Source organism: Oncorhynchus masou, chromosome 30 (assembly GCF_036934945.1).
Source record: "Oncorhynchus masou masou isolate Uvic2021 chromosome 30, UVic_Omas_1.1, whole genome shotgun sequence".
Classification (NCBI taxonomy): Eukaryota; Metazoa; Chordata; class Actinopteri; order Salmoniformes; family Salmonidae; genus Oncorhynchus; species Oncorhynchus masou.
Window position 1 is genome coordinate 26,640,506 of NC_088241.1, and position 10,664 is coordinate 26,651,169.

At 45.2% G+C, this 10,664-nt stretch overlaps 1 protein-coding gene across 3 annotated transcripts in view; it reads right to left on the reverse strand.

Moving 5' to 3' along the window:
* Positions 1-10,366, reverse strand: part of LOC135522455 (zinc finger protein 516-like) — a 76,993-nt gene extending 66,627 nt beyond the window's left edge. For all 3 annotated transcript variants that reach the window (XM_064948727.1, XM_064948728.1, XM_064948729.1), the window contains exon 1: positions 9,684-10,366. The gene's annotated coding sequence lies outside the window, so the exon portion shown is untranslated. The remainder of the gene's footprint in view (positions 1-9,683) is intronic.
* Between the last annotated feature and the right edge of the window lie 298 nt (positions 10,367-10,664).

A 10,664-nucleotide genomic window follows, 5' to 3' on the forward strand; every position in this document is an offset into this window, starting at 1 on the left:
GAATTCTAAATAAATCATAGACAGTGTAACAAGCAAAGCACCATCACGTGTTATTTCATAGTTTTGATGTCCTCACTATTATTCAACAATGTAGAAAGTAGTAAAAATGAAGAAAAACCCTTGAATGAGTAGGTGTGTCCAAACTTCTGACTGGTACTGTACTTTAGTTTTAGACTATTATGACCATAATATTTCAATTCATGTCAGACTTTAATTCAACTGACACAACAACAATAACATCCCCTACTCTTGTAAAAAAATTAACTTACAAAAAGACTAGTAAATGTGCCTGTCAAGTGTCATTCTCACAAAGCCATACAAATCTATCGCATTGAGTCACAAGCTTGGTTTCCATTCAATTGGCGACAGATTTGAATGTGAATATTCTAAATTCCACATAAAGAACACCATTGACGTGTTCCAACCAAACAAGACTTGATGCGGGAAGAAAATCAGTCCGTGATGACATAGTGCACGCAACATGTACTTTTTCACTTACGTTTTCATGTACCGAAAACAAATTGAAAGTTCAATGTGTTTCCATTGCATTTTCAACTCCACTGAGAGTTCGTCACAAAGGCTGTTGAGTTAAATAGCAAATGTGGCTACTGTGGTCTTGGCGCATGAGCTTTAGCCGACAGCTCGCAGATTGGTTGTGCGGGTAGGCGAGTCTACATGATGAGATGATTATGGATAAGAGCGAGAATATTTGTATTTGTCAAATGGCAGTCAAGCCTCAATCATCATGTCACCAGAATAAGACCCTCGATATTTATAGAAAAGTATCAAAATCACTGTGCACTTTCAACACCCTGTGAAGTGCATAATAACTTATTTAATCTGTAGCCTAATAAACTGCATGGTTTCTCAAGTCATAGTGGGAGGACCAGACACCATATCATCGCGTGACTTCAAGTTTACATTGAATATGATGGTTATCATATCAAAATATTGCATAAAGGCTTTTCCACCACCATTTTCAAATGAAAAATGATCTGTCAACATTGAGAAAATCACAGCTGTCAATATAAATGTTTTCTTATGGTATGACTTTACTCGCATAACAACAGTGGATGGAAACATGGTTAGTAGCTAGGTTTCCATCCAATTGCAACAGTTAATATTCTAAAATCTGCATAAAACACACATTTCCTCATCAGAGATGTGTTTCCATCAAATTGAAAATTGTGCATAAATGTCACGCCTTGGTCTTAGTATTTTGTGTTTTAGTTAATTAGTTGGTCAGGCCAGGGTGTGACATGGGTTTATTGTTTGTTGTATTCTTAGTGGGGTTTTTTGGTTATTGGGATTGTAGCTGATTAGGGGTGTGTGTTACATAGGTTTGGCTGCCTGAGGCGGTTCTCAATCAGAGTCAGGTGATTCTCGTTGTCTCTGATTGGGAACCGTATTTAGGTAGCCTGGGTTTCGCTTGGTATTTCGTGGGTGATTGTTCCTGTCTCTGTGTTAGTGTTCACCAGTCAGGCTGTAATAGGTTTCACGTTCCGTTTTGTTGTTTTGTATTTATTAGTTATTTCATGTATAGTTTTCGTTATTTGTTTCACTAATAAACATGAGTAACCAACACGCTGCATTTCGGTCCGACTCTCTTTCGACAAACGAAGAACGTCGTTACAGAATCACCCACCACACACGGACCGAGCAGCGTGTCAACAGGCAGGAGCAGCCCAAAGAGGAGCCGCGTATTAAGGATTTCTGGACATGGGAGGAAATCCTTGACGGGAGAGGACCCTGGGCTAAACCAGGGGAGTGTAGCCGCCCAAAGGTGCAGCAGGTGAAGAGTAAACAGGAACTGGAAGGAGAAGGACCCTGGGCTCAGCCTGGTGAATATCGCCGCCCCAAGGAGGAACTAGAAGCGGCTAAAGCTGAGAGGCGCTGGTATGAGGAGGCAGCACGGCGACGTGGATGGAAACAGGAGCAGCCCAGAGAGGAGTACTGTATGTATATTACGACATGGGAAGAAATAGACAGGTGGGCGGCCGACCCAGAGAGAGTGCCGGAGCCCGCCTGGGATTCGCTGGAGCAGTGCGAAGAGGGCTATAGGAGAATGGAGTCGGAAAAAAAGACACGGCGGCGCAGAGCGAAGCCCCAAAAAATTATTGGGGGGGGGCTATCAGGGAGTATGGCTGCGTCAGGTAGGAGACCTGCGTAAACTCCCTGTGCTTATCGGGGGGCTAGAGAGACCGGGCAGGCACCGTGTTATGCAGTGGTGCGCACGGTGTCCCCAGTGCGGGTGCATAGCCCGGTGCGGTATATTTCAGCTCCGCGTATCGGCCGGGCTAGATTGAGCGTCGAGCCAAATGCCATGAAGCCGGCTCTACGCATCTGGTCCCCAGTGCGTCTCCTTGGGCCGGCTTACATGGCACCAGCCTTGCGCTCGGTGTCTCCGGTTCGCCTACATAGCCCAGTGCGGGATATTTCTCCTCACAGCACTGGCAGGGCAACCGAGAGTATTCAACCAGGTAAGGTTGGGCAGGCTCGGTGCTCAAGAGCTCCAGTGCGCCTGCACGGTCCGGTCTATCCAGTACCACCTCCACACCCCAGCCCTCCGGTAGCAGCTCCCCGCACTAGGCTTCCTGTGCGTGTCCTCGGCCCAATACCACCAGTGCCAGCACCACGCATCAGGCCTTCAGTGCGCCTCGCCTGTTCAGCGCAGCCAGCGCGTTCTCCCTCTCCTGCGCTGTCGGAGTCTCCCACCTGTTCAGCGTTTCTAGAGCCTTCCTCCTTTACAGTGCTGCCGGAGCCTCCTGCCTGCATGGAGCAGCTAGAGCTGCCAGTCTGCATGGAGCAGCCAGAGCTGTCAGTCTGCTTGCAGCAGCCAGAGCTGTCAGTCTGCATGGAGCAGCCAGAGCTGCCAGTCTGCATGGAGCAGCTAGAGCTGCCAGTCTGCAAGGAGCTGCCAGTCTGCATGGAGCAGCCAGAGCCGTCAGTCAGCATGGAGCAGCCAGAGCCGTCAGTCAGCATGAAGCAGCCAGAGCCGTCAGTCTGCCAGGATCTGCCAGTCAGCCAGACTCTTCCAGATCTGCCAGTCAGCCAGACTCTTCCAGATCTGCCAGTCAGCCAGACTCTTCCAGATCTGTTATTCAGCCAGACTCTTCGAGATCTGCCAGTCAACCAGACCCTTCTAGATCTGTCAGTCAGCCAGACTCTTCCAGATCTGCCAGTCAACCAGACTCTTCCAGATCCGCCAGACAGCCAGACTCTTCCAGATCCGCCAGACAGCCAGACTCTTCCAGATCCGCCAGACAGCCAGACTCTTCCAGATCCGCCAGTCAGCCAGACTCTTCCAGATCCGCCAGTCAGCCAGACTCTTCCAGATCCGCCAGTCAGCCAGACTTCCAGATCTGCCAGTCAGCCAGACTCTTCCAGATCCGCCAGTCAGCCAGACTCTTCCAGATCCGCCAGTCAGCCAGACTCTTCCAGATCCGCCAGTCAGCCAGACTCTTCCAGATCTGCCAGTCAGCCAGACTCTTCCAGATCTGCCATTCAGCCAGACTCTTCCAGATCTGCCAGTCAGCCAGACTCTTCCAGATCTGCCAGTCAGCCAGACTCTTCCAGATCTGCCAGTCAGCCAGACTCTTCCAGATCTGCCAGTCAGCCAGACTCTTCCAGATCTGCCAGTCAGCCAGACTCTTCCAGATCTGCCAGTCAGCCAGACTCTTCCAGATCTGCCAGTCAACCAGACTCTTCCAGATCCGCCAGTCAGCCAGGATCCGCCAGTCAGCCAGGATCTGCCAGATCTGCTAGTCAGCCAGGATCCGCCAGTCGGCCAGGATCTGCCAGTCCGCCAGGATCCGCCAGTCATCCAGGATCTGCCAGATCTGCTAGTCAGCCAGGATCCGCCAGATCTGCTAGTCAGCCAGGATCCGCCAGTCGGCCAGGATCCGTCAGTCAGCCAGGATCTGCCAGTCAGTCAGGATCCGCCAGTCAGCCAGGATCCGCCAGTCAGCCAGGATCTGCCGGATTCAACTGCCTGGCTGGGCTTCATCTCAGTACTGGGCTTCTTCTCAGTACTGGGCTGCCTCTCAGTGCTGGGCTGCCTCTCAGTGCTGGGCTGCCCCTCAGTCCCGAGCTGCCCCTCAGTCCCGAGCTGTCCCTCAGCCCCGAGCTGCTCCTCAGTCCCGAGCTGCCCCTCAGTCACGAGCTGCTCCTCTGTTCAGTAGGTTTCTGGGTGAGGACTATTCGGCCATGGTCGGCGGCGAGGGTGGATCATCCCAGTACGCGAAGGGGAGGAACAATGACATTTATGAAGTGGGGTCCACGTCCCGAGCCGGAACCGCCACCATGGACAGACGCCCACCCGGACCCTCCCTATGGTTTTGAGGTGCGTTCGGGAGTCCGCACCTTGGGGGGGGGTTCACGCCTTGGTCTTAGTATTTTGTGTTTTAGTTAATTAGTTGGTCAGGCCAGGGTGTGACATGGGTTTATTGTTTGTTGTATTCTTAGTGGGGTTTTTTGGTTATTGGGATTGTAGCTGATTAGGGGTGTGTGTTACATAGGTTTGGCTGCCTGAGGCGGTTCTCAATCAGAGTCAGGTGATTCTCGTTGTCTCTGATTGGGAACCGTATTTAGGTAGCCTGGGTTTCGCTTGGTATTTCGTGGGTGATTGTTCCTGTCTCTGTGTTAGTGTTCACCAGTCAGGCTGTAATAGGTTTCACGTTCCGTTTTGTTGTTTTGTATTTATTAGTTATTTCATGTATAGTTTTCGTTATTTGTTTCACTAATAAACATGAGTAACCAACACGCTGCATTTCGGTCCAACTCTCTTTCGACAAACGAAGAACGTCGTTACAATAAAATCCTTTCTAGTGCACATAAAATACATTTTGCAGTTCACCCTCAATGGCATGGTGTCGCCCTCGGGTAACAAACTACCCCTTTATTAAAAAAAGAATATATATATATATATATATATATATATATATATATATATAATATCACCTGACATGTCTGTGTCCAATGAAATAAGGGGCTGAAGTGGGTGTGGCCTTTTGTCTGGGGGTGGAGCAGTCCTTTCAGGAAGCAAAGCCGCATGGGACACAGAGCCACCAATTGGTAAGATAAAATCCATTTTAACATGTTTAAATTGAAATTACTTTATATAAAAAAATATATACATGTGCATGAGTATGTATAGAAGTATGTTTGATTGTTTAAAGACTTATTTCGTTTTTATTTATATACTAAAACTCTGTTTTTTGGTTCGTTGCCACAGGGCAACAATGTGCAGTTAGACCACTTTTGTTCTGGCAATATCATGCTAAAGTGTGGAGATGTGCTTGAAAGCATAATTATGACCATAGTCAATAGTCAATGTATTTACTTTAATATCTACTGATACTTACAGGAAATGGACACAAGAACATTTTATGGGTGGAAGGAACATGATCAAGTAGTTAGGGTCATTCCCTCTGACAGTGAGGACAGAGCTTGAGGAGAGTCAGGAAGAGTGGATCGCCGAATCAGGTTTGAGAGACAGTTAGGAGGTCAGGGGTCAGTTAGGGGTCAGTCAGCAAAGTAACGTGTGTGTGTGTGTGTGTGTGTGTGTGTGTGTGTGTGTGTGTGTGTGTGTGAGAGAGAGTTGTACAACCCTGAGCTAGCAGATGTGGGAGCAAGTGGCAACGTTGTCTTCAAAAGATGATCACCAAAGTCCCCTGCCCTGCTGTGGTGAAAGAATACAACAAGAATATGGGTGGGGTGGAGCTGCTTGACTCACTGATTGCACTGTACCGGAACAAAATCAGATCAAAGAAGTGGTACCACCGGCTGGTGTTCCACTTCTTGGATATGATCATTGTGACCACCTGGCGGCTCTACCGAAGAGATTGTGAAAGCACTGGCATGAGAAAGAGGAGAACAGGACCTGCTGCTCCAATTCTAGTCCCTGATGTGTGCTTGGATGCCACAGTCTACTGGATGATTATGGCTGAAAGAAAGGGGAGATGCAAGGTACCAGGGTGCACATGTACACCAAAAGCCAAGTGCCTGGAAATGTGATGTCCACCTCTGTTTCACATCCACCAGCAACTGCTTCCTGAGGTTCCACACAGAATAGGAAATCAAAGTATGCTTTGTCAAAAAGAGAAACATTGATTCAAACAATCACCCAAGCAAACACACATTCAGACACACTGAAACACACTTGCACATATACCCGCGCACACAGGCTAACCCCTCCACACACACAAACACACGCAGACATTTGGATGTTGGTTTATATGCTCATATGAAATGTGAGAAACATTTATACATGAGGTGTTAGTTGTAATTGGTAGTGGTTTGTTCATTTGATTGTTTGATGTTTTGACTTTAAAGCTTCTAATTGTGATTGGTTGGAACCATTTGTGGTTGATGTTTGTCAAAATAAAAAACTTTTTCTAATGCATATATTGCTTGTTTTCCTTATTCCACTTATATATGTTATAGAAAACCATAGTGTTTCAGTACCCTCCTAGCATATCATTTTCCCCAACAACAAAAAAAGTCATGCCATAGAGGGTTAAATTCCCATGTACCTAATCAAAATACAAATGAAAAGAATTTCCGACGCATTTTCAACTCTACTAATGGTTTTGTCACAAAAAAAAAGCTTCATTTAGCTAATGTGCCCACTCCGGTATTAGCACGTGCACATTCGCTCTGACCGACAGACTGCGTACAAGGCCTACAGCGCAGGTATAGCCTACATGATGAGATTATTAAGGACAAAAGAGCGAGATTATGATTATTTGTCAAACTGCAGCCAAGCATTGATCATCATGTCACCAGAATAAGACCCTTCAATGTTTATTGGAAAGGTGAATGTTGTTATTGGACTAGTAACCGGAAGGTTGCAAGTTCAAACCCCCGAGCTGACAAGGTACAAATCTGTCGTTCTGCCCCTGAACAGGCAGTTAACCCACTGTTCCTAGGCTGTCATTGAAATAAGAATGTTCTTAACTGACTTGCCTAGTTAAATAAAGGTAAAATAAAAAATAAAATAAAAAATGTTGCTTTGCCACCTTGCACTTTCACCAACCTGTTTTTTCCATCTGTAGCCTAATAAACTGCATGCTTTCCCGAGTCGTAGTGGGAGGACTAAATAACATCTCATTTGGTGACTCCAAATTGATATAACGGTTATTATATCAATATTTGCGCACAAAAGCATTTCCAGAGCCATTTCTCGCATAATACATTTTACCAACACAAAAAGATCCCACCTTGCATAGCCTATTTGTTTAGTTGACATTTGGAAAGTTTACCGACAAATTTGACGTTTCCATCAGGCCTGTCATGACTTTTTTTTTTTTATGCGACGTGATTTACTCTCATAAAAAGGTTGGATGGATACCTTTTCTCTGTAATGAATTCGAAGATAACACGTAGTCCTATTACATCAGGCGGCGGCTCTCCAGTGGATTATCATTCTAATTTCATTGGCTACTCAGTTCTGAGGGAGAATACAATTAGGCTACGTCATGTGTTGCAATCGTGTCCAAATGTCACGGAAGAGATTGTGGGTCGCAAAAAAAAAAAAAAATGTTCTCATCAGCGGACTTTTGAAAGGTGAATACAATTTTCCTATAAATCTGAAACCTGACTCCGCCAGAGATAACAACTGCATCCTGGGAAACAGGTGTGCAAGGCTCAGGAAACTGTCCCCAATGCTGACCGCTGCACTGTTATAAACCTGCTAAAGTCTGCTTTGTATCAAACATGTCAGGTTATTTTTCCATCTTTCAAGTTATGTCTTGTTGTAGGACAACATCATAACCTTTTTCAGCATGCAGGGTCATTCAAAACACTCACTGATTGTACACTACATTGTTGCCGAAATGTAGCCAGACGAGTACACTGCTATACTGATATATTGTTGCAATGTCCTCGAAACAAAACAGCCATGTTTTGATGTTATGACATTCTTTAAATCAGGGCACAAGCAAATAAAACTAAATAGTAGCCTAATTTAATGACCACTCCCATTCCTCATCAAGTAAAACTAACACTGTAACACTGTGTCCACAGGGGCAAGGAAATGAATGCTTTGAATCTTTGGCTAGTCAAAGAAGTCTGTCTGAGGCTATAATGCCATTCCGACCTGCAACCAGGACCAATAATATGTATGTAGCTACTTCCTTCCCAGTAAGACAGTGGACAACCGTTTTCCCTTAGGAGAGATATGGTTATGCAGTATGAGGGAATTACTCCAGATAGGCCTAGACGACTTGGGGCACTATTTCGAGAGTGCCGGTTCCACTATCATATTTTTATTCTATGCATTATTAGTTCCATTGCATGACACGTTTCTAGCGTACTTTCCTCGCGCTGCTCTCTTGTTGCCCTAGGACTGTACAGGTTCCATGCTCTCTGTCTCTCTCTCTCTCTCCCTGTCTGTTTGTCTGTCTGTCTCCCTGTCTGTCACCCGCTCTCTCTCTCTCGTGTCACTTGCGCTAAGAATGTAGAGCACCCGCGTGACGTCCCTGCAACTAGAACCGAGGACAGGCAGTTCGAGGTTGAAAAAAAGGGAAACAGAAAAGTTTTATCAACATTATTCATTGCATACTAACCCACAGCTGGATTAAATTGTTTAGGCCTTCGTCTTTCATTGTTAGCCTATACGGCAATAGATTTGGGTACTGTGCCTATAGCCTTTGTGCCAGTAAATAAAACAAGTCAAATATGTAAATACATGTTTTTTTATATACGAGGTTTGAATAGGCTACGTTTAGCCTAATTGCCGGAAATCTGTGCGCAGACTTGTGATATTCTTCCTTGCGCTACGTGGACACTACTTTGCGATTGTTAAGGCACAGCCCTCCTGCTTTTCTTCCTTCCACAATGTCACACACATCTCCATGTATAGGAGATTTAGGCTTCCCCATATAGAGCATAGGACATACGTCCACAATGGTTTATTGACGTTTATGAAGGACAATAAAACATGAATACCATGTGGTTCAAAAGTTGTGCTGTTTCCCGACACCCCCACTCAGCCCGCATCTTTCGACTCCCCACCCCCGCCACATGTTAATGAGCTCCAACTAATTTTGATGGTAGGCTATTTAAGATGTTGGGGACTTTTGCGTCAGCGATCTCAAAATCAGCTATTATGAACGCATGACATTTGTGCCATGTTCCTCTAACTAAATGACAGCTATGGCATGTCCATTAGGCCTATGTGTAGGACATTTGACTTCCTAATATGGATGTTTTCCTCTGTCTCTGCCTGTTTTAAGGAACAAACAACAAAGTATATTAAATAGCCATTTAATAATTGACTATGATTATATAACAACAGTCATGAATCTAGTCAACCAAGCTCTTCCAATAACGTTCCTCCAAACTGATTAATCCCTTGGGTTTTGATGTTGCATGATAACAGAGCAACGTTTTCAACTTCACATTTTCAAGAATATGACAAAGCAAAGGTAGCCTATATTAGGGCAGCTCTATCAAAACCATATGATATAACCACGTACTAATGTCGTCATTGATACCGATACAGACTATTGCTAATGGAACGTGTATTATGTTTGTTGGTTTGTTTGATATAGTCTCGAGTGTGTTAATAGGTTCGTATTCGCTCATATTCCTACTCATACTCCTCGACTCGGCTGCCATTCAAAACCCTCACCAAAACACACGGAAGCGAAACATCAATGTAATCTAAAATAGTTACGTACCTGTGTGCAAGTGTGTGATCGAAACATATCCTGCAAGCACTCCCAAAGAATAGGCGAAAGCAAAGACGAAAGCAGCATGCGCTGTATGTTGAAGTGCATATGATTGAGTGAGTCGAAACCACTGTGACACAGGGATAGTCATCGGTCTCCAAGCATTCAATGCACTAAGAGCTTGATTCCTCTCGAGCAATGACGATAAGCAAAGCCTCCAATTGCTTCTTTAACTCCTAAGTATAGCCTATTTCCTGGACTGTGTTACATTATGAGCAAAACCAAGACGTTTGCGCCTCGATCGTTTCATAGAAACACCTTTCAGTGCTGTGGATGGTCTCTCCCGCATTAAATGAACTATTTACTATTGTCTCCATCAGCACAAAGTTATTGATACTATACTAAATAAAGTGTTCGGTTGACATACACGACGACATGATATGTAGACCTAACACTTGTATATTCGCCAAAATATTGAGTATCAATGTGTTATCATTTGGATTCAAATCAGACAGGTTCTCAAACCTGCTTACGGACGTCATAGACAACAGCCGTTTGGAATGCACGCAGTTACAGACAGAGGAATCAGATAAATCCCAAACAAATAGCCGTTGGTTGTATGCCTTTCACAGAGGCCTTGGTTCGCTTCCCACGCCCCTCGTTAGCTATATCGGTGTCAGAAATGGGATGGGGGTAGTGGGGCCATCGGATTGCATCGTGAGACTGAAGTTAGTCGAAGCATGGGTGTTGCATGGGGACGTACCTTCCTGCTCGGACGGGGCAGTGAAGCCCTCGTTATTTGAACCACATTACAATTCCACAAAGTGAGTTAACCCTATTGGTACGGTGCATACGGTGTTTGCCTTTCCAGAGACCCAGTAAGCTTCCCGCTCCCTCCGTTCGCTGCAACACCATGGCATTTTATTAAAATATCTTTCATTAAACATGCATTAGCTATATTAAAACCTTTACAAATGTGTAATTACATTT